Source organism: Eutrema salsugineum, unplaced genomic scaffold (assembly GCF_000478725.1).
Source record: "Eutrema salsugineum unplaced genomic scaffold, Eutsalg1_0 scaffold_8, whole genome shotgun sequence".
In the NCBI taxonomy this organism is placed as follows: domain Eukaryota; kingdom Viridiplantae; phylum Streptophyta; class Magnoliopsida; order Brassicales; family Brassicaceae; genus Eutrema; species Eutrema salsugineum.
The window spans coordinates 12078498-12102690 of NW_006256414.1; the positions used below are offsets into that span (position 1 = coordinate 12078498).

The following is a 24193-nucleotide window of genomic DNA, read 5'->3' on the forward strand; positions in this document are numbered from 1 at the left end:
TCATGGATCAAGCCTGCTGAGCACATTTTACCGAGGTTTGCAACCAAAATACAAACTTTCACTTGATACAGCTAGCAATGGAGATTTTGGGCAAAAGACGATAACCCAAGGAAGAGCTCTCATCGAAAATTTGGCTCAAGCCAATAGCAATGACTGTCCTGAATACGATCGATCGATGAAGCAAGCCGGAACAGACAACAAGGAGATAACCAAGTTGAAGAACATGGTGAGCCAGCTTCTGAAGAGCAACAATCGCCCGATCCATGCCTGTGAAACCAACAATGGCGCAGAAGAAGAAGGACCTAGTGATATCGATCACATTAATCAAGCATTTCAAGAAGAAGATGTGAACTACGTGGGAGCATTGGTGCCATACCAAAATCGCTCCAACAACAACTTCAACAACAACTTCCGGAATGCAAACTACAACAATCTCTCTTAACGCAATCCAAATGTGGAGAATCCTCAAGATCAGTACTACCCACCTCAGCAAAAATCCTTCCAAAACAAGTTTCAAGGTGGAAACTTTGGAGGAATAGTACCATATCAACCGCGACAGCCATATAACTACCAAGGTATGGGTTTTAACAATCAATTTGTACAACAGCAGGGAGTCACGACAAACCAGCTAGCTTCACAAATCGGTAGACTTGAACAGTCAATCCAACAGCATGTTATGACGAACGAAAAAGCATCTAAAGACGCGAACGCGAAAGTGGACTGCATGTACAATGATCTGAATGGTAAGTTTGAATCTTTATCTTCACACGTAAAAAAGTTAGATGTGCAAGTCACCCAAACAGCCGACTCTATGAAGAGGCAAAGTGGAGTTCTTCCAGGAAGAGTTGAAGACAACCCTAAGAAGTTTTGCAACGCCATAACCACATTACCCGAAGAAGAGGCCGGAACCGATGGAAAGAAAAAAGAAACCCCAATCTTTGTACCACTGTACAAGGATATCGATCCCAAGCAGCCACCGTTTAAGGTACCTGAACGATCACCGTTTCAAAGGCTTACCAAAGCCGATGATCCGGGACGTTTTGTTTTCCAGTGTTTCATTTCAGGAAACAAGTTTACAGACTGCTTGTGCGATTCCGGAGCCAATGTCAACATCATGTCTAAGACATTTGCCAAAAAATTGGGCATAAAAACCTTAAGGACATCGACGGTTAAGGTTATCTTTGGAGATTCATCTCAAAAAGATACTGAAGGGGCGATTCATGATCTACAAGTTCTAGTGGGAGATAAGATTGTTCCAGCAGATTTCCAAGTCCTGGAGATGGATAAAGACAAGGAGAGGCCACTCATTTTTGGGAGACCATTCCTAGCTACAGTAGGAGCAATAATCGATCACGCAAACCGGCATGCTGTTTTCCTCAATGTGGACAGAAAAAGGTACTATCCTACTATCTTAGATGAATTTCCAAGCAAAGGAAACAGGCCAAAAGAGAAAGAAAAGGAGAAGCCGAAAGCTTTTGCAAAGATGAAGATCATCATTCCACCGGATGCAACAGAAACTAGTGAGCACCAAATCCAGGAGCTGATCGAAAACACAAAAAGGGTTCTGAACAACATTAAAGTCCGAAAGAAGAGTAAAGGTAAGAAGACTTCTCTTCAAGGAGAAGAAGTAAAACCTCCACCAATCGGAAGTGATAAAGGCACATCAAGTGGAGTGCCATTCAAATCAGCCTGATTCCTCATGCTTACGTCAAGCTAAACGACTTAAAACAAAAGCGCTTAATGGGAGGCAACCCATTTAGGTACTCTTTCTTTTATTTTTCTTTCCTTTTTTTAGAATTTATGCTTTCTTTTTCTTTTTAAATTTTAGGTATTTTATAAAACAAAAACACAAAAAAATCAGAAAAATATAAAAACCAAGAAGAAAAAGGTATGTTTTTAGCTGCTCGGCCCGGCAAAGACGAGAAGATTGGACAATAGGCTGCAGGAGGAAGACCCGCGGTCGCAACTGACGGAACCGCGGCCAAAGGTGCATCGACCGCGGCACCGTGAATGTGACCGCGGCCAAAGGTGCATCGACCGCGGCACCGTGAATGTGACCGCGGCCGAGCCCTCAGCCACCGCGGTCGCGCGTCACCTGACCGCGGCCGTTGGTCGTTGAGGAGACGCCGTGGATTCCTGCCGTTTTTCGGTATTTCCCGATTTTGCCTGGTGATTTCCCGGTGTTGCCTGGTGTTGCCTGGTGATTCTCGAAATGTTCCCGGTAAAACCCGAAAAGATCCTCCGTAAGTTTTAAACTCTCCTAATGTGCAAACAAGAAAAGGTAAGTTCCCATAAACTTAAAAATTTCCAGAAATTTTCCGTTTTTGCTTCAAAAACGCTTTTTAAAGAAAAGAAACAAACTTTTTGGATCAAAACTCTTTCTTCTCTTCTCTTCCAAAAGACTTAGAGATTTAGGAGAAAGAACACATTTTTCAATTCTTAAGCTTTTTAAGAGATTTTTGGCTCAAACCTCACTCTTTTTCAAAGCTGATTTCAATTCTGCCATCAATTCTCTCTTTCCAGCAAGGTATGAACCTCAAACTCACCATTCTTACTCGATTTTGAATTTAGGGTTTTCTTTAAAAACCCAAATCTTGGTCTATTGATGGTGGAAATAGCTTAAGAATGATAGATTATCCATTTAGGTTATCTAAAAATCGATTTTAGCACCTAGCTTAACAGGAATTGAGATTTTTGAAATTTGGATTCTACATGCTTAATAAAAATCGAATTTGGAACAGAAAAATTGATGAATTTGATTTAGTCTTGTGTGATTAGTGATTAGTATTGGGTAATCTTTAGAATTCACATGGAAATTGCTCATAAAAACCGATTTTTAGAAGATTTCTATGTTGAGAACATCAAAAATCCGAATTTAGTCATGAACTACTTGATTTCTCTGATTTAATATCAATTTTGTTTGCTCATAGTTTTAATTAACCTCTTTATCCTAGTGTTAGTATAACAGATCTTAATGTGTTAAAATTAGCATCCAAATTCACTCTTTTTCCAAGAATCATTTCATTTTGCAGAAAATGGACGAAACCAGATCCCGAAGGAGCCGTCGAACTGGTGGCAGCTCCGATGACATTCCCGACGATGCTACTCTAGGAGAGTACATGCTGAACCAAGCCAGACCGAGAAGAAGAAGCTATGTGATGAGATTGCTCCAGCACTCGAGGGAAACACGAGCACCTCCCGAGCCACCACAGATTCGATACATTGGGAGGGAGACAACCCCGAGAGTGGACTATGCAAGGCGTTTCAAGAAGCTGAACATCAAACCCACGCCTTGCATTGATTATCATACACTCGAGATGCTTGGAATCAGAGAGGATGTGATCTAGTACATCGATGCACTTAAGCTGAGACCCTACATGGAGCTGAACCTTCCGACTTATCCTGAGCTAGTCCGTGAGCTTTTAGCGACCGTTACACTCCACCACACAAAGAGGAGGAACCCCAGAGCATCAGATGGCATCTTGTCATTCTCTATCTGCGGACAGCCTTATTCTCTCACCATTTCCGAGGTTTGTGAAGCTCTTAAGCTTCCATACACTGATGGCATTTACCTTGAAGATGAACCTGATCTTAACCTGTGGAGAGAGATGGGTCATGGAGCCTATGATAGTGGGAGATCTAAGTCAGCCCTTCTTAGCCACCCAGCAGTGAGAGTTGTGCACAAACTCTTAGCACACACGATCTTCTCTAAAGCCAACATGGGAGGTGTTTTGAAGACTGAGCTCATTACACTTCAGATCCCATTTATGGATGACCCCCGACTTGCCTGCTTTGCCTGGATCATAGCGCAGAATATGGTAAAGGTGAAGCATGATTTACATGGCTGCGATGACGCTACTCCAGCTTTCGGGAGTGCTATTACAGCGATACTACAGGCTGTAGGATTCGATTTCTCATCTGATGATCCACTTCCCGATGTCTGGTATGATCTACTTTATCTCTCTCGCGATCACACTATCTCTCGTGCCGCTTTCGATCCAGACAGGTTTGGTTACAAGTATTGCACTGGCACTGAGGAGCACCGAGTCCGCTTACCTTCAGCATCTATCCCGAGATTGAGCAACAGAGGACGCCCTCGATGGACTCCGGAATCCGATGATTTTCTGCCATCAGTACCTCATCTACCATTCACCATTGGCCAGTACATAGTGGCCAAGGCGAGGCGTGATGTAGCTGCGGCCCGTGCTCATTTTCAGCCATCTATTCCAACTGGCCACACCTCATCATCTACATCATCACACACTCATTCCGATCTGGAGCGCAGAGTTGAGAGACAGGGACGACGCTTTGAGCGCGTTGTCACCTTCTTACAGGAGCAGCACCAGTTCGCAGACGACACTTCGGAGGATGAGTGATTGATCAGCACTTCACTACCATCACGATTCTATCATCATTTTCTTTTCTTTGATCTTATTTTATTTCGCTTTTATTCACCATCTTCTCACCAACTTTTTCACACTGGGGACAATGTGATTTAAGTCTGGGGGGGATGTCTATCCGTACTACTTATTTTCCTGCTTTTGCTTTTTAATTTCAAGTACTTTTTAAATTTTAGTATATAACCTATTCGACATTAAGTATTTTTCAGGAATGTTTGACGCAAAACTATGATGATTTAGACCTGCACACTTCTACACTATGCATGATAGCTTATTTGTGGTTAGCACTAGACTAGGCGGTAGCTAGAGTACTTGCACTACGAACTCCCACCAGAGGACTTCTATTCATGGAGATTCTTTCTAACAGGATATACTAGCTCATTTTATTTGGACTTAATATTGATATCTAATTTTCTCATCATTGATTTTAGGCAGGCATCGACATACACATCTAGGACATCTTTTACCATCACTTTTACCACTCTTTGTCGTCCTAGATGACCAGTTTATCTTTATCTGGTACCATACCCTAAACCCGAAACCCTTGTTTTCAATCCTCATGCATTCTCTCTTTAGTTTATATCAGCAGATATGTGCAAAAACGTCGGAGAGAAGAGGAGCGACGCAGTTTTCAGTCACTTACAAAGTAGACTGAATGAAATTGGGAAGGAAGAGTATCAGAAACATCATGAAGCTTTACAAGACAGATATTAACTGGTAAATTCGTGCTCTCTAAGACTCTATATCTAAAGGTGTTCCCTTTCTCAAAAAAAAATAAAAATAAAAATAAAAAAACGTGAAAAGAGAAAGGGAAACAAAAAAAAAAAAAATCCCAATGAGTCTTAGATTGTCAAAGTTTGTGGAACAATAAGCAACCACTATTCGTTTAAGGAGCTATTGTTTTGAAAGATTTACAAAAATCTTAGTCTGGGGGAGTTTGGAGAGAACCTGAGGAAGAAGACCATGAATCTATGTCAAGAAGAAAGTGACTGAAAACTGTGGATACCAACAGCTTCACTCTCTCTTGCGGTTTTGCATAATATCCTGCATCCTCCAGATCTTCAGGTAACCCTTAAACACTTTAAGCCCTACCCCCAAAATAATCCTTCTTGACACCTAGCCTAGATTGCCTTGCCTAGATTTTCTTTGATGAGAACCACTGAGATTTTTAATGAATGTTAAGAGCTAGTTGACTGGAAGTTAGATCTTAGTGCATAGATTTCTGCATGTCGGATTAACGGACTAGTTATGCCTGTATTGCTAGTGAGAATTTTCTAGGCTATTCCCGATTGATGCATACTGATTTATATTGGTCTAGAAGTTTGGTCTCTGAGATTTTGTTTAGTTCCTGCGTTTTCAAACCTCTCGCCGAGATTTAGCCTTTGTTTTGTTTCAGGACAAACAAAAGACTAAGTCTGGGGGAGTTGATAACACCGGATTTTGACCATTTTTATGGATCATTTTAATATCTTTTACAGGTGTTTTTACTCCATTTTCAAAGGTTTTCAAAGGATTTCTATGTTCCCGGATTTTAAAAGACTTTTCAGGTAATTTGGGATAAAGAGGCACAAAATGGAACAAAAAGACTCTTTTGGATAAATGCAGACCGTCAGAACTCTCATGGAGAGACGAAGACCTTCTCACCGTCTGGTCACCCTCAAAATTGGACAACTTATAGAAGAATCAACCAGATTTCAATTGCACTTGGTTTGGAGACATTCCAACGGTTGGATCTCAAGATATTTCATTAGCCCCGGAGCCACTCGAAGTCGGCCAGCAGCTCATGCGACCGCGGCCAACAAGCTATTTGCCGCGGTCAGAAGCTTCCCGACCGCGGCCAACAAGCCAATTGCCGCGGTCACAACACTCCTGACCGCGGCATTCAAGCTCCGACTTAAAGCCCACTTATCTGAAGCCCAAAGTCATTCTCAGGCTCAATTCCGGAACCCTAGAGACCATGGAGTATTGGAGACTATAAATACATGTCATTTAGGTCGTCTTTAGCAACAACCCTTCATACTTTACAGAAACCCTTTTCCTTTAGCCGTTTTTGTAGAAGATTGTTCAAGTCCGAGTTCTTCAATAGAGAAACTTTCTTTATCTCTTTTCTTTACTGTTTTTCATTACTTTTATTAAAACCAATGATGATGTCGAACTCAGCCATGTCTGAGTAGATCCCGAGTTGGGCTTAGGGTTCCCGAATGGGGCTCTCATAATCGATTAAGACATCTAGGTTTATAGATCTGGGATTTCGACCTGTTCTCTGTTTATTCTTGTTCTTATTGCATGTATGCTTGATTGATCACCTAGTATCTAATCTAGATAGTTAGTGTTGCGAAAGTTTTCATTAAGTATCAGCCCTAGAATGAAACACGCGATTTTTCTGTAGGAGTGGAAACCTACCTGCGGCGAGATCGTGAGTATTGACGAGTCTTGTGCAGCTCTTGCGTTCTCACCCTTCCAGGGCCAGAGTGGAAACCTACTGGTCAGGGTTGCGAGAGACAGTTGGTTATGATCACGACGGTGACGTAGTCATACCGCCGTACTCTAGCTCTAGAACCTATATATTGTTATCTGTCAATCCCAATCTATCTACACTAATGTTAAAACCGATTATGATCCCTTAGAGTTCCCAAAAGCTCAGCGTTTTTAGCCATAGTTTACAATTCCATCAATTTTTACTTGCTTTCTTAGACCTGCATTTCAATTTCCTTAGTTCGTTATTTACTTGCTTTATTTACCTTTCATGCGATATTTTACTTGCCTTATTTTCGTTTAGTTCGATATTTTACTTATTCCATTTGCATTTCATTCGATTTTCTTTACTTGCTTTTTAGGATAGATTTATTTGCTTTCTTTTGTTTTAGTTTAATTCACAAGAAAAACAACCAACCTTTAAAACCAATTTAGTCTAGACATAAAGTTAAAAACCGTAGAAGAATACTAGGCACACAAATCTCTGTGGATTCGATCCCTAAATACTACAACCGATTAGTTGTGCACTTGCGGCTTTCATTTGTTTTGTTAAGGGTAAAACTTGTTCCCTCACGTAGTTGACACGAGCACTCATCAAGTTTTTGACGCCGTTGCCGGAGATTTGTTTCGCTGCCTTTTGCTATTTTTCTTGTTTTAACTTCTGTTCTAGACACCTGATCTCTAGTTCTTTCTTAAAGTTTTTCTGAACTATCTTTCCCTTCTTTTGTCTTTCTCTGAATTGCATGAATACCAGGCGTAGACCTGCTGGAGACATTCCAATTCTAGACGAGATAGACAGACACGAAAGAGAACTTCGAAGACTTAGACGAACGCAAGGAATGGCCAACGACGACCAGCCTGGAGATCCTATTAATCAAAATTTAAATATGGACCAAGACGGGTCCGAACATGGAGAAAACGAAGAGAATGATCACATAGAAGGTGATCATGCTCGACAAGATGGATAGGAGGATGAGGTTCTTTCAAGAAACCACTAGAACCGAGAGAGAGAAGGACGTGAAGACCTTGATCCACCTATCAATGTAGCCGTTGTGACCACCCAGCAATGCAGCCGAATGAACGCGTTCACCGCCCTATTCTGCCAGCAAATCTACGCCGAAGACAAGCTAGGAACCATCGCATAGCTGATTTTGATGCACCTACTCAAAATTTTCAGAATCGATCTGCGATTCAAGTACCATTTCCAAACCGGAATGAGTTTGAAGTCAAGCCTCAAATCATCTCATTGGTGAAGCAAAACCAGTTCCATGGAGTTCCTTCTGAGCACCCAATGGACCATATCGAGCTTTTTGAAGAAATTTGCAGCATGATGAGAACAAACCAAGTTCCACCTGACTATTTGAGGTGTAAGTTGTTCCCTTTTTCATTCGCAGATAAAGCTCACCGTTGGTTGAAGTCTTTGCCTGCAGGATCGATTACTAATTGGGAAGAATGTAGAACTGCTTTCCTGAACCACTTCTACACTAAGTCAAGGTCGAACAATTTGAGAACGAAGATCTCAACTTTTCAACAAGGGCCAACTGAATCTTTCTATGAAGCTTGGGAACGTTTTAAGGAGTATGAACGTGATTGCCCTCACCATGGATTTCATGGATCAAGCCTGCTGAGCACATTTTACCGAGGTTTGCAACCAAAATACAAACTTTCACTTGATACAGCTAGCAATGGAGATTTTGGGCGAAAGACGATAACCCAAGGAAGAGCTCTCATCGAAAATTTGGCTCAAGCCAATAGCAATGACTGTCCTGAATACGATCGATCGATGAAGCAAGCCGGAACAGACAACAAGGAGATAACCGAGTTGAAGAACATGGTGAGCCAGCTTCTGAAGAGCAACAATCGCCCGATCCATGCCTGTGAAACCAACAATGGCGCAGAAGAGGAAGGACCTAGTGATATCGATCACATTAATCAAGCATTTCAAGAAGAAGATGTGAACTACGTGGGAGCACTGGTGCCATACCAAAATCGCTTCAACAACAACTTCAACAACAACTTCCGGAATGCAAACTACAACAATCTCTCTTACCGCAATCCAAATGTGGAGAATCCTCAAGATCAGTACTACCCACCTCAGCAAAAATCCTTCCAAAACAAGTTTCAAGGTGGAAACTTTGGAGGAATAGTACCATATCAACCGCGACAGCCATATAACTACCAAGGTACGGGTTTTAACAATCAATTTGTACAACAGCAGGGAGTCACGACGAACCAGCTAGCTTCACAAATCAGCTAAACCCTAACCAACTATCATGTCTCGAATCTCATGCTTCCATCATTTTATATCCATATCATTTGTCATTTGCTACTTGTTTTGATCATTTGCTTAGTCACTAATCGTGTTCAAGTCTTTAGTAGTCATTAATTTAATCAAAACCTCACTTGTTTACTTGAATTAAGAAACAGATCACATAGCTTAGTGTCTAGCTTCCACATGCTTGGTTTGACACCCTTTATACTACATTGATTAAAGAGATTGATAGCCCTCAAGACCTAAAAAAATCTTGTCTATCAGAACTTAGTATTAAATTGGGAAAAATGTCATTTCATGGTACGAGACGGAATCGTGCTTGGGCTCAGAATTTCGGAAAAAGGAATTGGAGTTGACAAAGCTAAAATCGAAGTCATGAAAAGCCTACAACCTCCCACAAACGTAAAAGGCATCCGTAGTTTCTTAGGACACGCAGGATTCTATAGACGTTTTATTAAATGATAACTAAGAGTTTTCAAGCTCTTAGAAGGGTTATCAATCCCCTTGTCAAAGTAGTATAAGGGGTGTCAAACCAAGCTTGTAAACGAGACACTAGCCTATGTCATTTGTTCACTTAAGTCAAGACAAGACGATAAAAGTTTGGTGACGATGATTAACAGGCAAATGAGCAATAAAGTTAAATAAAAGCAGAGATTTAAACTAATCAAGATGCAAATAACAAACAAGTGATTCAGATGATGGTAATGAATGATAAAGGCAGAAGCTTTAGACAGGATATTTGACTCGGGTGCTTCCAAGTTAGACTAAGGGGCTAATGAATCATTTTATCAAGCGATTTCATTTGACTTTGAACTCAAGGCACGTTAATCTTCTCATGAAAGTATTAAACGTCTAAACTGATCCTCTTTCATACCAAAATCCCTTTTGAGAAGCACGAATCAGTCAGCAATAAGAATCGGTTCAAAAACGTCATTTAAGGGAACAAACTATCACTCTCGCGATGAAAGACTCTTAAACCCTTAACCGAGTGGTTCAGACATTTCTACAAACACTTCTGATGCGAGATATGTCTCAGATATGAACCTCAAGTGATGTGCTTGGATCCAGCTTAGAGATCTCGTCGGTTAAGGAATGAAACATGCAAGACTAGATACCTAAACCCAGTAATCCACCTTGAAAGCACCCTAATCTACCTATCTAAAGCCGCTTAAACGACTACTCACTGATCATAACGAGCTCACTAAGTCTTTTGCAAGACGTGTAGCTAGTCATGATAAGGAGTTTGATGTTGGATGATAAAAGAAATAAAGAAAGAACAAGATTCTAATGCAAAAACAAGATATCGGATTAGATTAATCAAGTTTCACGAAAGAGGCAAGTTCTTAGAGCTAAAAACAGATAAGAGATAAGATCACTAAGTTTTTAGTCTCAAAATGTATTTATAGCAAAAGGGAAAGTGTCGCGGGTCAGCCCGGAACAAACCGGGTACTGAACCGCCTTCTTGGGTTGATGGGTGAGTGCCACGGTGTGTCGGAAAGTGAAGCCGAGGTCTTCATGCCGAGGCGTGCACGTGAGTCAGGATCCAGATGAAGATCTCATGAAGAACATGTCAAGAACATGCATGAACCCTAGTCTTTGATCTATCCTCACGTGTATGTTCTTGAGCCATTCTGTTCTTGATTCTGGGTTCGTGACAAGGGACCTCGGGATAAAATGTCGAGGGGTCATGATGTCGAGGTGCTTGGGAGAACACAGTCAGGCATGCACGCCGAGGTCATTACACCGAGGTGTACTTTCAACACTTAGTCGTTTCCAGCTTCAGTCCTTACGTATGCATGCCTCGATCTAACCATGCCAAGGCTTTGGCACGAGGTCTAGTCCAGAATACTTCCAAGATATGAGCCTCGACTTGAGTGACGCCAAGGTAATGATACCGAGGCTTGTGAAAATACTTAGCACGTATCGCAACTCTTTTAGGTTTGTATCGACCATGTCACCTTCCGGAAGCAGTAACTTTCAGCACACGACTCCAATTGCTCTGGGACCAGTTCCAAAGTCAAGATGAATCAATAATCTCGAACTTTGGTGAAGAAACCATCGGAGCTTGGGGAGTGGATGGCTTCCTGGATTTAACATCTTTGCGCCGCATTGAAATCACCGGAAAATAGACTTTTAGACCGATGTGAACTCCGGAGACCCTATCTTCCAAACTTTTGCTCCGAATTGAGCGATTCTAAATGCTCTGAGAAGATCTTCCATGGATCTCGAACTTTGGTGAAGACCGCGTAAGCTGGTTCGGTCTGGAGGGGCTCCGTCCGCAATGATCTTTGAAGTTCGCCGTTCAGTTCTCGGGTACACGCAATGCTGGTGAATGCTCCGGAAGCCATATCTTTCTCTCCACTGGTCCGAATTGGATGATTCTAACTGTTCTGGAATCTTTGATTGATTATCTCAAACTTTGGTGAAGACCCCGCCAACTGATTCGGACCGGAAGGTTCCCCGGATTGCTGATCTCTGAATTGCGCGGGCAAGGACAACTTTTGGTCGTAAAAACCTTCCCACGGTAAGAAAAATGGCCGAGGGCTGTGTACCGCGGTAAGCTTTTTGGTCATAAAAGTTCTTGCCTCGGTCAAAAACTTGTCCCGTGGTATTTTTGCACTCGATACTCGATTCTGGCCGATCGGTAAGGTTTTTGGTCGGTAATGAGCGTCCGGTAAACATTTTGGCCGAGGTTTCCGACCAGCCGGTACGAGATTTGGCCGAGAAATTCCTCCAAGCGGTTTTCACCATTTTTTACCCTTTTCTTCACCGTTTTCTTTTCTGTTCCTCTTCTTAGGCTCCAATTGGTCTCCAAAGCTCCTGATAAAGACTTCAAAACATGCAAAACTCTTTGAGACCTAATGCAAGCCCTAAGTCCTATTTTAACGCCTAAAGGCTCAATTTACATGAGAAAACACATGATGAGGACTCTATAATGCAATCTAAATGATGTAAAATATAGACATATCAACTCCCCCACACTTGTCCTTTGCTTGTCCTCAAGCAAAAAGAACAAATGAGAGAGAGAGGTTGTAATGCAGATGGAGCTCATATTTCCTTTTTAGATAGAAGTGACCACAAGAGAACTCGGATTCATGCTCAAATATGCAATGCATAACTATACTCGGATATTTTCCAACTAAAACACGGAATCTCCACAAGTCATTATCACATTCAACTCTTTCACATTCATTAAGTTCGTAACCGGTGAATCAAATGATGCAATGGTCAAATAGGCTGGCTTGGCTAGGGTAAGGTCATGAGATAAAAATGATCTCATCAATATTCAAGCGGGTCTAATGCAACAGGGATCTCTCTATGAACGACCAAACTTTGGCAGAATGCTAAAGGTAAAAAGCAACCGATGCATACAAGGGCAAGACTCATCACACCCCACACTCCACTCAAAGCGTTTCTCACTTGCTCACCCTCTCAGAATCCTCACTCTTCACAATCATTTTGTTTTCACTAGGGGATTCGACTTTTTCTTTTATTTTCAAGCCTTGGTTTTTGCTTATTCACACAGCTCTTTTCTTTCATAGCGTATAGCCTCTTTCATTTTTATTTCAGAACACTTGAGCCTTTGGCTTCTTTTCATTTCAGAGCCTATCTTTTCACAACCAAGACTTGATTCATTTTCATTCATTCCCCTAGCTATTTCCACTCTCACTTTTCCACTCAGCTCACCTTTTTCCACTCACCAACAAGTCTTTTCCCCCACACTTATTTCTCACCAATACTCTTGGTTCCTTGATGTTGGAACATATCACTTAATGAGCCATGCCCTTGTCGCTCTAAACCTAACACTAAGTTCAGTCCAAGGTGGCCTTACAATTCACACGCAAACATTGGCTCGAAAGAAAGATGGGTTCAAGGTGAGGGAACTGATCCATGATGCGGATTCAGCTACTTGAGCTAAGGAAGGAGGGTGGTAAAAACAACGATTCTAGCTCAAGTATGTATATCGGTATCCACAAGCCTATTCAAGCAATGCATCAAAAGATATTTACATTTCAAGTTCAAGGTTATCATTTAGCTAGAGTTGAGTGTAATTCAAACTTGTTTCTCAGATTCAAATCGTTTCAAGCTTTACAAGCACAGAATGAGTTTCACAAGCTTATTTAGTTTAAGTTCTCAAGTGATTTACTCTCTAGGAAAAAATCTATCATTGCTCCTTGCACTGATGCAATCCTACATGATGCAACTAGACTCGATCTTAAAATGCGAGATGCAGCTAGAATGATGTAATTTATCACATGTATTAAGCTAAATGAGACTCAAGAATGCAAAAGTCAAATAAGAACAGAGAAAACAAGATCAGAAAACACAAAGCTCCTCCCCCCACACTTAGATAACACAGTCCCTTGTGTTATAAAAGCGTGTGAGAGAAGAGAAAATACAAACTGAACGAATGCAAGATGATATATACTAGATGCATATGTACAAGGTTTGAAGTCGATACCTTAGTCGGAGAGGTCGGATCCCAAGTAGTGCGAGGGATTCGATGTTGAGCATGAGGGAGTGGGCTGACGTGGTGGGCTGCTTTCTGAGGGTTCAGGCAGGAAAGCCGTGGCTGGGTCGATCCAGTCTTCTTTGCCTGGTGGAAACTCCGGGTTCCTCGCGTTTGAGCTTTCTCCAACTCCTTCTTCTGTAATCGGTGCGGTTGAGGTCGCTGAGTTCTTATCCGGCGAGGATGTCCTCGTGAGCTGCTTTACCTTCTTCTTCAAATGCCTCACACAATCCACCAATGCGTGGATGGTTTTGTCTTGCCACTTACACCACTTTTGGAGGGTGTTCACTCGTGAATACAGCTTCTTGGTGTGGTATTCAGGCTCACCCCACACTTGCGGATCGAAGTGATAGCGGCCTGCTCCGATCCTTCTCTCATATTGTCTCTGCTCCTCGTTATCACAATCTTCCGGGCCACTAGTGTTCTCGGGTTTGCTAGGTGCTGCCTTGGTGCATTTGCGTGTTGGTGGGTCGAAAGCTGGGTTATACAACTGGTCTTTGAGAACGTAGAACGAGACGTTACACTGCTTGTCGAGCATGGTGAGGCTTCGGTTAGGCAGTAGAACTTGCGTGCCGTCTCTATGCAGTTGGGCGAAGTTGTAAACCCATTTATCCCCTGACTTGCCTCCGAAGAAACCACTTTTGCTTAGGTATAACTCATCAATGAGATTCGGCTTCTTTGGTGAATCAGGGAATATAAACCCTTGAGCCCTCAGGATCTTGGTGATTATCCAACCGTTCTGAAGTCTTCTTGCTCCTCGCTTCTTGCGGTCGCACCATACATTGTGCCGATAAGTGAGCATTTGAATGGCAAAGAATGCACCCAATGATGGTACATGCAGCGGCCCTCAGAACTCTTTCTTGTTCTTCATTTGAGTGATGAACGGCTTCAGTCCGAGTCCCAATAGTTCAAGCTCGGTCGTGTGAATAACACCAGGGTTAAAGGTCGAGAAGAATGTTGATGCTAGGACGCGGTTTGTGTATCTGATCGCAGGGTTCCTTATGCAGCTTGTCTTGCTCTTGCCTCCGAGGTAGGGTCCAAAAGATATCGTTTCCCACAATGCGGCCAACTCATCACGAGGGTACACAAACTTGTCAAGCGAGCTTCCATTCCTTTCAAACCCATAGATTTCATCAAGCTCCTTGAAACTGACCTTGTAGTGCACGTTATCCATGTCAAACTCAATGTGGCCGAATCCTTTGCCATGTAAACGCTTTGGATCTCTCTTGGGGTAGATGATGACCTCCAATGTTGCAATAAACTGCTGTGTAATCCCTTCATAGGCAACATCGCTCATCTCAAAGAACTTTGCCAAGCCCATATTCTCAAAAATGAGGGTCACATCATCAAGTATCTCGAGTTTCTTCAGCAACTCCAAGTCAGGGAATCGACCTTGAGCCACTCTGATTGAGTTAAAGTGGTCCAAGTATTCCTCAGTGGTTGGGAAGTGCTCATCCTCGGGCTCGGCCTTTGGTTCTTTCTTGGACTTTTTGTCACCGTTGTCTACATAAGGGACTAAGGCTCCGGGCTCGTCGTCATCAGATCCCACAGCTGCCTTCTTCCCGTTCCTCTTTGACTCGAGAGCTGGGGCCAGAGTGAGCTCACTATTTCTTGCTCGTTTGGGGATTGGCTCGTCATCGGGTCGCATCGAGGGTTTCTTGCTGGTCTCTCCACACGTGGCACGGCAACGGCTTTACCCTTCAAAACTCTCTTCTGGCCCGCACTTCTGTTTGTCTCGTGGGTAGGAACGGTTCGGTCTCCGGTCATTCTGCGTTTTGGCCAAGTATGGAGGTCGGTATGGGCTGGAGCGCACTTTCCAGCTGGCATTTAGACTGTTGTGGGACTGGTCCCCCCTTCTGCTCCAGCTGCAGCCGTTGACCGCGCCAAAAACTACGTTGACCGAGTGTTTAAATTCAAAATGCCGCGCAACCCTTCAAATGGACGCGGTATGGGGATGACGTGGGCTGTACGGACCAAGCCAAATTTTTTTTCGTGTTACTCTGAGCTGGTTCGACTTGTTCCACCCCGAGGGTACCAAGACGAGTAGTCTGAGCCCGTGCCAACGAGTAAATCCCCATAGCTTTCACGTCTTTTCTTTGGACTTCGCAAATCCTCATTTTCGTCCTAAGTGTTTCATGTGTTCTTGCTTTTGATCATTTCTTGAAACCGAGTACCTCGGCACGCTCCACCACGAGGGCATCATGCCGAGGTCACTTGTTTTTAGCAAAGAACACGTGAAGTTGGGGGTTTAAACAGGCTGGCCTTGCTGTAAACTGGTCGCGGCCTCGGATCAAGGTTTTTGACCGTTTTAAGTGGACATCGCCCCTCGGTATATTTATACCGAGGTGTTTACACTGTGAGCCTCCCCCACACTTAGTTATTTTACCACAGCACTTCTCAGACACGACCATGATGAAATTAAGTCGAGGAATCTAGCTGAGGTTCTCAAGCTTTCACTCGGTAAAAGATGACCATGGTATGAATATACCGAGGGTCGATACCGAGGCTATGTATGCTCTTTGACTTAATTCATCAGGCCGTGTCTTTTTCAAGTTTTTTCTCACTGTCACCCTCAATGTTCACTGTCTAACTCCTGAAACACTTAACAAACCCTTCAAAAAGCTTCAAATATAAAGAAAAAGAAGATGAAAAACGAAATATGTACATGGATAAGCTTGGGGTGTCTCCCAAGAGCACTTTGTTTAACGTCGCTAAGTTTGACTTTTCATACCTTTTCAGGCTGAGGTAGCTCCCTCCCTTGTTTCTGAGGTAGAGGAACTGAGGTAGCTCCCTCCCTTGTTTCTGATGCCAAGTAATGCTTTACCCTCTGGCCGTTTACCACAAAACCTTGTCCATCTTTTCTCTTCAAAACCACGGCTCCATAGGGTCTTACTTCAAGAATCGTGAACGGACCGGACCATCTAGACCTCAGCTTCCCAGGGAACAGCTTAAGTCTTGAGTTAAACAACAGAACTTGGTCCCCTTCTTTGAACTCTCTATTGTGTATCTTCTTGTCATGAAGCGCCTTGGTTCTTTCTTTGTAGATCTTAGAGCTCTCAAAAGCATCTAACCGGATCTCCTCAAGCTCATGAAGCTGTAAAACCCTCTTCTCTTGTGCGGTCTTGATGTCAAAGTTCAGAAGTTTCACTGCCCACAAGGCCTTGTATTCCAACTCAACCGGTAGATGACAGCTTTTCCCATAGAGCAAGTTAAATGGTGAAGTCCCAATGGGGGTCTTGTAGGCGGTTCTGTAAGCCCACAGAGCATCGTCAAGTTTCTTGCTCCAATCCTTCCTGGATGAGTTCACGGTCCTTTCCAAAATGGCCTTTATCTGACGGTTGGAAACCTCCACTTGGCCGCTGGTTTGCGGATGATAAGGAGTGGCCACCTTGTGCTTTACTCCGTGCTTCTTCAAAAGACTCTCAAGAGTCTTGTTGATGAAATGGCTCCCCCCATCACTGATGACTACTCTTGGTACTCCAAACCGTGGGAAGATGATACTCTTGAAGAGTTTTACCACCACTTTTGAATCGTTGGTCGGAGATGCAACAGTTTCAACCCATTTACTCACATAATCCACTGCCACAAGGATATATTGATTCCCATATGAGTTTACAAAGGGACCCATGAAATCAATGCCCCAGCAGTCGAAGACCTCCACTTCAAAGATTGGGTTTTGGGGCATTTCATTCCTTTTGGATATGTTTCCGTGCCTTTGACAAGATTCACACCTCGAGACCACTTCTTGGGCGTCTTTGAACATGGTCGGCCACCAGAAACCGCTCTGTAGAACCTTGGCAACTGTCTTGAACGTACCTAAATGACCACCATACGATGAGCCGTGGCATTCTTGTAGCACTGGATGGATCTCTTCTTCGGCCAAGCATCGCCTATAGAGATGGTCCTTGTTAAGCACGTAAAGATACGGCTCATCCCAATGATACCTCATCACATCTCTAAAGAACTTCTTCCTCTGATAAGTATCAATATCTGGTGGCTCTAATCCGCAAGACAAGTAGTTCACTAGATCCGCGAACCATGGAAGGCTTCTTTCCTTGATCGTATTGGCTTCATCCATCTCTAAGTAAGACCGGACTAACATGAGATGTTCCTCGGGTAAAGCATCATTTATTGGGACCTGTTCTTCAATCCTCAGCCTTGAGAGGTGATCTGCGGCTCCATTTTCAATGCCCTTCTTATCAAGTATCTCCATGTCAAATTCTTGGAGTAATAAGACCCATCTCAAAAACCTCGGCTTAGTGTCCTTCTTAGACATCAGGTACCTCAAGGCCGCGTGATCTGTGTAAACTGTGACCTTTGATCCCACTAGATAACCCCTGAATTTGTCAAATGCAAACACAATGGCAAGCATTTTCTTCTCGGTGGTGGCATACTTTTCTTGAGCCGAGTCCAAAGTGCGGCTGGCATAGTAGATCACATGGAGCTTCTTATCTTTCTTCTGTCCCAAGACAGCTCCTACAGCATAATCAGATGCATCGGTCATCACTTCAAATGGTAAAGACCAATCAGGGGCTTGTACAATCGGTGCACTGATCAAAGCCTCCTTGATTCTCTTGAATGCTTCCTCACATTCTTCATCAAAGTTGAAATCCACTTCTTTGCACAATAACCTGGTCAAAGGTATGGCTATCTTGGAGAAATCCTTGATGAACCGTCTATAGAACCCAGCGTGGCCAAGGAAGCTTCTTATTCCTTTCACAGAATTCGGGGCTTGTAAGTTCACCATCACCTCGATCTTGGCCTTATCCACCTCGGTGCCTTTCTCTGATACCTTGTGTCCCAAGACAATGCCTTCTTGGACCATGAAATGACACTTTTCCCAGTTTAAGACAAGCCTATGCTCCTCACATCGCTTGAGAACCTGAGAAAGATTAGCAAGACATTCGGAGAAAGAGGAGCCGTATACGGAGAAGTCATCCATAAACACCTCAACTTTCTCTTCAATTAGATCAGAGAAAATGTGCATCATACATCTTTGAAAAGTGGCCGGTGCATTACACAAACCGAATGGCATTCTTCTATAAGCATAAGTGCCATAAGGGCAGGTGAATGTCGTTTTCTCTTGATCTCGGGGGTCTATAGGTATTTGAAAGAACCCTGAGTATCCATCGAGAAAACAAAAATAAGGGTGATTAGCTAACCGTTCAAGCATTTGATCAATGAATGGTAAAGGAAAATGATCTTTTCTTGATGCAGAATTCAATTTCCTATAGTCAATGCACATGCGATGGCCGGTTATAGTTCTTTGGGCTATGAGTTCATCCTTATCGTTTTTCACCACCGTGATTCCACCTTTCTTGGGCACAACGTGTACAGGAGATACCCATCGAGAGTCAGAGATTGGATAAATTATCCCTGCCTCAAGGAGCTTTAGTATCTCCTTCTTAACCACCTCCTTGAGGTTCGGGTTAAGTCGACGTTGGTGCTCAATAGAGGACATGGCTTGGTCCTCTAGGTGGATCCTGTGGGTGCATATATCAGGAGAGATTCTTCTAATGTCAGCCAAGGAATACCCTATGGCTCTCCTGAATTTCCTTATTTCATTAAGCAATGCACGTTCTTCATGTTCAAGCAAGCTATCGTTTATGATCACAGGAAAAGTTGGGTTCAGACCTAAGAACGCATACCTGAGCCCAGTTGGTAGAGGCTTGAGCTCAACAGGGGGTGCGTCTGCCTCATTCCAATCGGCATCAAAGTTGCATTGGCCTGGAACAGCTTCCTCGGCCTTTGCTTCGTTCTCGCGCGGTTTACCATCGGCCTCGGTATGAGTTGTCACGGCCATGATATCCCGAGGTGTCTCTTCTGTTTCCGTAGATCCCATGCTGTCTAGGATGTCGAGGCTGCTCGTGTGGAGCTCCAAAAACCTCGCCTCAGCTCCAAGTTCCCTCGGTTGGTCCAAAAGACGCTTGTACACCTCGCTTTCTTCGTTCAAGTACCCGTGCTCGCTTTGTTCCCGCGTTAAGACCACTTGTAACGGATCCTCTGCGTTCAACTCTTCAAGGAGCTCATCAGCCAGCTCCTCCATTACTTCCACATAGAAGACCTGACCTTCAATGGTCGGTTTCTTCATCATTTCCTTCACGTTGAACTTCATAGTCTCGGAACCGATGTGTAGTTCAATCATTCCTCCTCTCACATCTATTATGGCTCCTGCGGTTGCTAAGAACGGTCGGCCCAAGATGATGGGGACTAATGGTTCCTCGTCCATCTCAAGAACTATGAAGTCCGTGGGGATTTCTATCTCACCGATCCTCAAAGGTAGATCCTCAAGCAACCCCACCGGTAATCTAACCGATCTATCAGCTAATACAAGAGAGATCTTGGCTGGCTTGTAGCTTTTGTATCCCAATCTCTTGGCCACCGTGTAAGGCATTAAGCTCACGGAAGCTCCAAGGTCACATAAACAGTTAGAGAACTTCAGGTGACCTAAAGCACACGACAGAGTGAAGCTGCCCGGATCGGATAGCTTCCTTGGTATAGATCTTCTTTGTATTATGGCACTGCACTCATGGCTCAGTATCACCATACCCTGGAGCTCCTTTGTCTTGTTGAGGATCGCGTCCTTTAGAAACTTCCCAAGCTGGGGTATAGCTAAGAAAGCATCTATAATGGGTAAGGTGAGTTGTGTGTTCTCCAAGTGTTTCTCAAAGACGGCCTTGGCCTTGTCTAGGATTTTCTTTTTGAAACGCCCTGGGAACGGTATCTTGGGTTGATAAGGTGGTGGTGGAACATAGGGCTTTTCAAGCTCGGTTGTCTTTTCCACCTCTTTTCCTTTGTCCTTGATCGGTTCCTTCTCTAAGACCGCTTCTTTACACGCATCGTCTGAGGCTGCCTCTCCCTCTAATTGCTCATTGGCCTCAATGAGCTTTGTCTTAGGCGTTGGAGTTTGTAATTCCTTACCACTCCTCAATGTGATGGCGTTCACATACTCTTTAGGGTTCGGCTCCGGTTTACCTGGTAAAGCCGGGCCTCTTGATGATGTAGAAGCTTGATTCTGCTTAAGCTCTCTGATATCTTGCTGCATTGTCGCGTGCTGGCTCTCAACCCTTTGCTGGCCCTGTAACAGTTGCTGTAGTATCCCACAGACGTCGTTCCCCATTTGATTCTGACCTGTTCCCTGAATCTGTTGTTGATTACCCATCTGCTGTGGATGGAACCCTGGTGGAAACTTGTGTTGCTGCGGTTGGTTGTTGAAGTTGTTACTCTGAGCCGCTTGATTCTGCTGAGTGTAGCCGTGTTGTTGCCCACTGAACAGTTGCTTGGGCTGGAAGGTATTCTGAAAAGGAGCCTTTTGAGCATAGCTTTGTTGTTGTTGTTGAGCAGGGTACACTTGGTCTTGAGGGTTAGCGACATTCGGGTTTCTGTATGAGAGGTTTGGGTTACTGTTGTAGTTGTTAAACCGCTGATACCTCTGCTGATTCCCTATGTAATTCAGCTCCTCTTGTGTTAGACCATCTTCATTAACATTGTCAAAACTTGGCCCTTGCTCATCAAACTCGCCTACAAAGTGTATTGGCTTTTGAGTCGCCATCAAAACCTTATCAAGCTTACTCTGAAGCTCTCTTATATCCTTTTTCATGCGCTGTTCATCACTAGATCCCTCTGTACGGTTTGCTCTATCAAAGTCCTCTCCATACGTGTCATTAGACATGGCTAGGTTCTCGACTAGTGCCATTGCCGCATTGATCTCTTTTCCAAGAAAATTCCCATTTGAAGCTGTATCGAGTTGGTTTCTGATCTTGGGGAGTGCACCTCGGTATAAAGTACTCAAGAGTGATGCCTCTGAGAAGCCGTGGTGTGGGCATTGGTTAGTGTAGCTTCTAAACCGTTCCCAAGCTTCACTAAAGCTCTCGTTATTGTGCTGCGTGAAACTTGAGATCTGATTCCTGAGCTTAGCCGTGCGTGATGTGGAAAAAAACTTTGATAAGAACGCCAGTTTACACTGCTCCCACGTTTGTATAGAACCCCTCGGTATATTCTTTTCCCACTGGTGTGCTTTATCACCGAGGCTGAAAGGGAACAAGCGTAGCTTGAAGCTATCTTCGGAGACGCCATTTATCTTGGTTAAGTCGCAAACCCGATCAAATTGATCTAGATGCTCGAGAGGGTCTTCTCCAGCCAGACCGTGGAACTTTGAGTTTTGCACCATATTGAGCAGGGAAGCTTTAACTTCAAAGTTGTTGTTTTGAACTGGTGGAGCTTGAATTCCAGCTCGTGCGCATTAGCTCGGTCATTCTCTCCAACACAGATTGGAGGATGTTGTCTCTGTACTTGTGGCGGTGGCGGATGAACATGATGGGCTTGTTGCTCATTTCTATTCGCTTGGTGTTGGTTTTGCTGAGCAAGCCGTTCGTTTCTTTGAGCCTGTTGCTGATTAACATAGGCTTGTTGTTCATTTCTTCCTTCCTGCGCCTGATTAGCCTGAGCCTGGTGCTCGGCTGCCTGAGCCTGTTGCTCCATTCTCTGTTGTTCTGCCATTCCAAGTCTGTCAAAGTGCTGTTCTCTCTCGCGAGCTCGCCTTTCTAATCTGTCGATGTTATCGTCGTATGGGAAAAGCGATCCTGTGCTCCGAGACCTGGTATTCATGCACCTGAAAACAAAACAAGAACTTGGAAAGAAGTTAGTAAAACAAAGGAAAGAAAAGCTTGAACTCAAGAACAAACAAGAGACTAATGCTCCTACAAGTTGGCAACGGCGCCAATTGATAACTAAGAGTTTTCAAGCTCTTAGAAGGGTTATCAATCCCCTTGTCAAAGTAGTATAAGGGGTGTCAAACCAAGCTTGAAAACGAGACACTAGCCTATGTCATTTGTTCACTTAAGTCAAGACAAGACGATAAAAGTTTGGTGACGATGATTAACAGGCAAATGAGCAATAAAGTTAAATAAAAGCAGAGATTTAAACTAATCAAGATGCAAATAACAAACAGGTGATTCAGATGATGGTAATGAATGATAAAGGCAGAAGCTTTAGACAGGATATTTGACTCGGGTGCTTCCAAGTTAGACTAAGGGGCTAATGAATCATTTTATCAAGCGATTTCATTTGACTTTGAACTCAAGGCACGTTAATCTTCTCATGAAAATATTAAACGTCTAAACTGATCCTCTTTCATACCAAAATCCCTTTTGAGAAGTACGAATCAGTCAGCAATAAGAATCGGTTCAAAAACGTCATTTAAGGGAACAAACTATCACTCTCGCGATGAAAGACTCTTAAACCCTTAACCGAGTGGTTCAGACATTTCTACAAACACTTAACCGAGTGGTTCAGACATTTCTACAAACCCTTAACCGAGTGGTTCAGACATTTCTACAATCTCAAAGGAATGTCATGAGCTATTCCTTGAGGTATTGCATTGGAATCATCAGCTAGACTGATCTTTGCTCTAGTCCTGCGCAGGTGCTTAATTACCAAGTCTCAAAGCAATTGCCTTGGACATCATGTTAGAACAAGCTCCAGAATCACAAAGTACGTTTTTAAAATTTTCACCTCTAATAGAACAAGAGATGAGAAACTGACCTGTAGTCTTGACTTTATGGAGAGTTCGAACTTGCCTTTCTCTGTAAGTGTTGGCTGATGTTTCAAACGCAGAATAGGACTCACAAAAGAAGGTTGCAGCGTTGTATTGAATGATTGAATCGATGTATGGCATCTTTATCTTGCTGCATTTCGGGTCTTCTCGGATTGAAGAGTCGTCTGAATCCTCAACACATTCCATAGCCATCATACAAGGTAATGATTCCTGCCAATCCGTTTCTTCATCTGAAACTTGGTCTCTTTCTTCCTGAGTTGCTTTTTTAGGTGCTGGAAGTTGAAGTTGGGACAGAAGATATATTATCTTTCTTTCAAATCCCGGAGGCAAATCTGAACGAGCACTTCCCGCGGTCAGAGGTCTCGCGACCGCGGAAAAAGGGACCTTGGCCGCGGTCAGGATGGTTGCACCCGCGGCTCCGAATGTGTCCTGCTCATTCTTTTCTTCCTCTCTCTTGTACTTGATATGAACCTCTTCAGCTTCTTTCTTTGGTAGACTAGCATCATCTGAACTCATACCAGGGTGCTGTTGTGCATCTTCATCAGGATCTTTGGGAGATTTCTTAGAAAATCTCACAATTTGCTCAATGTTGGGCATCTGTTCCATTCTTGCATCAATCTCCCGTGCCTTGAGCTTGAGTTTGTTCAGCCTGTGCTCGATCTCTTGCAACTCTTCGTCTGTCTTCTCTCTATACCAGGAAGCGGATTCTCTGACTTCTTTGATCTCTTGCTTCGATTCAACAATATCACTTGAGTTTTGTATGATATCATACCCTTTTCTTGTCTGCTCTGCTGCGACTTGGTTGATCATCCCAGATAGTGTTTGTGCGTCCTTGTGGGTTTGTTCTTCCAGAACTCGAACATGATTGGCCAGATCATCGAATTTTCTGTTGAACTATGCAGAGATTGAATCAATTCTCTTGAGCAGGGTGTTTTTGGTGAGAATCTGCTGATCAAGGAACTGGTTTATCATTCCTTCGA

The 24193-nt window shown here is 43.4% G+C and overlaps 2 non-coding genes across 2 annotated transcripts; one reads left to right on the top strand and one right to left on the bottom strand.

Moving 5' to 3' along the window:
• Nucleotides 1-8376: 8376 nt before the first annotated feature.
• Nucleotides 8377-8483, bottom strand: LOC112082278. The gene has a single exon (XR_002896936.1). It is a non-coding gene; the product is annotated as a small nucleolar RNA R71 (small nucleolar RNA).
• Nucleotides 8484-21465: 12982 nt separating this feature from the next.
• Nucleotides 21466-21572, top strand: LOC112082713. Its single transcript, XR_002897332.1, has one exon. It is a non-coding gene; the product is annotated as a small nucleolar RNA R71 (small nucleolar RNA).
• The last annotated feature ends 2621 nt before the right edge of the window (nucleotides 21573-24193 follow it).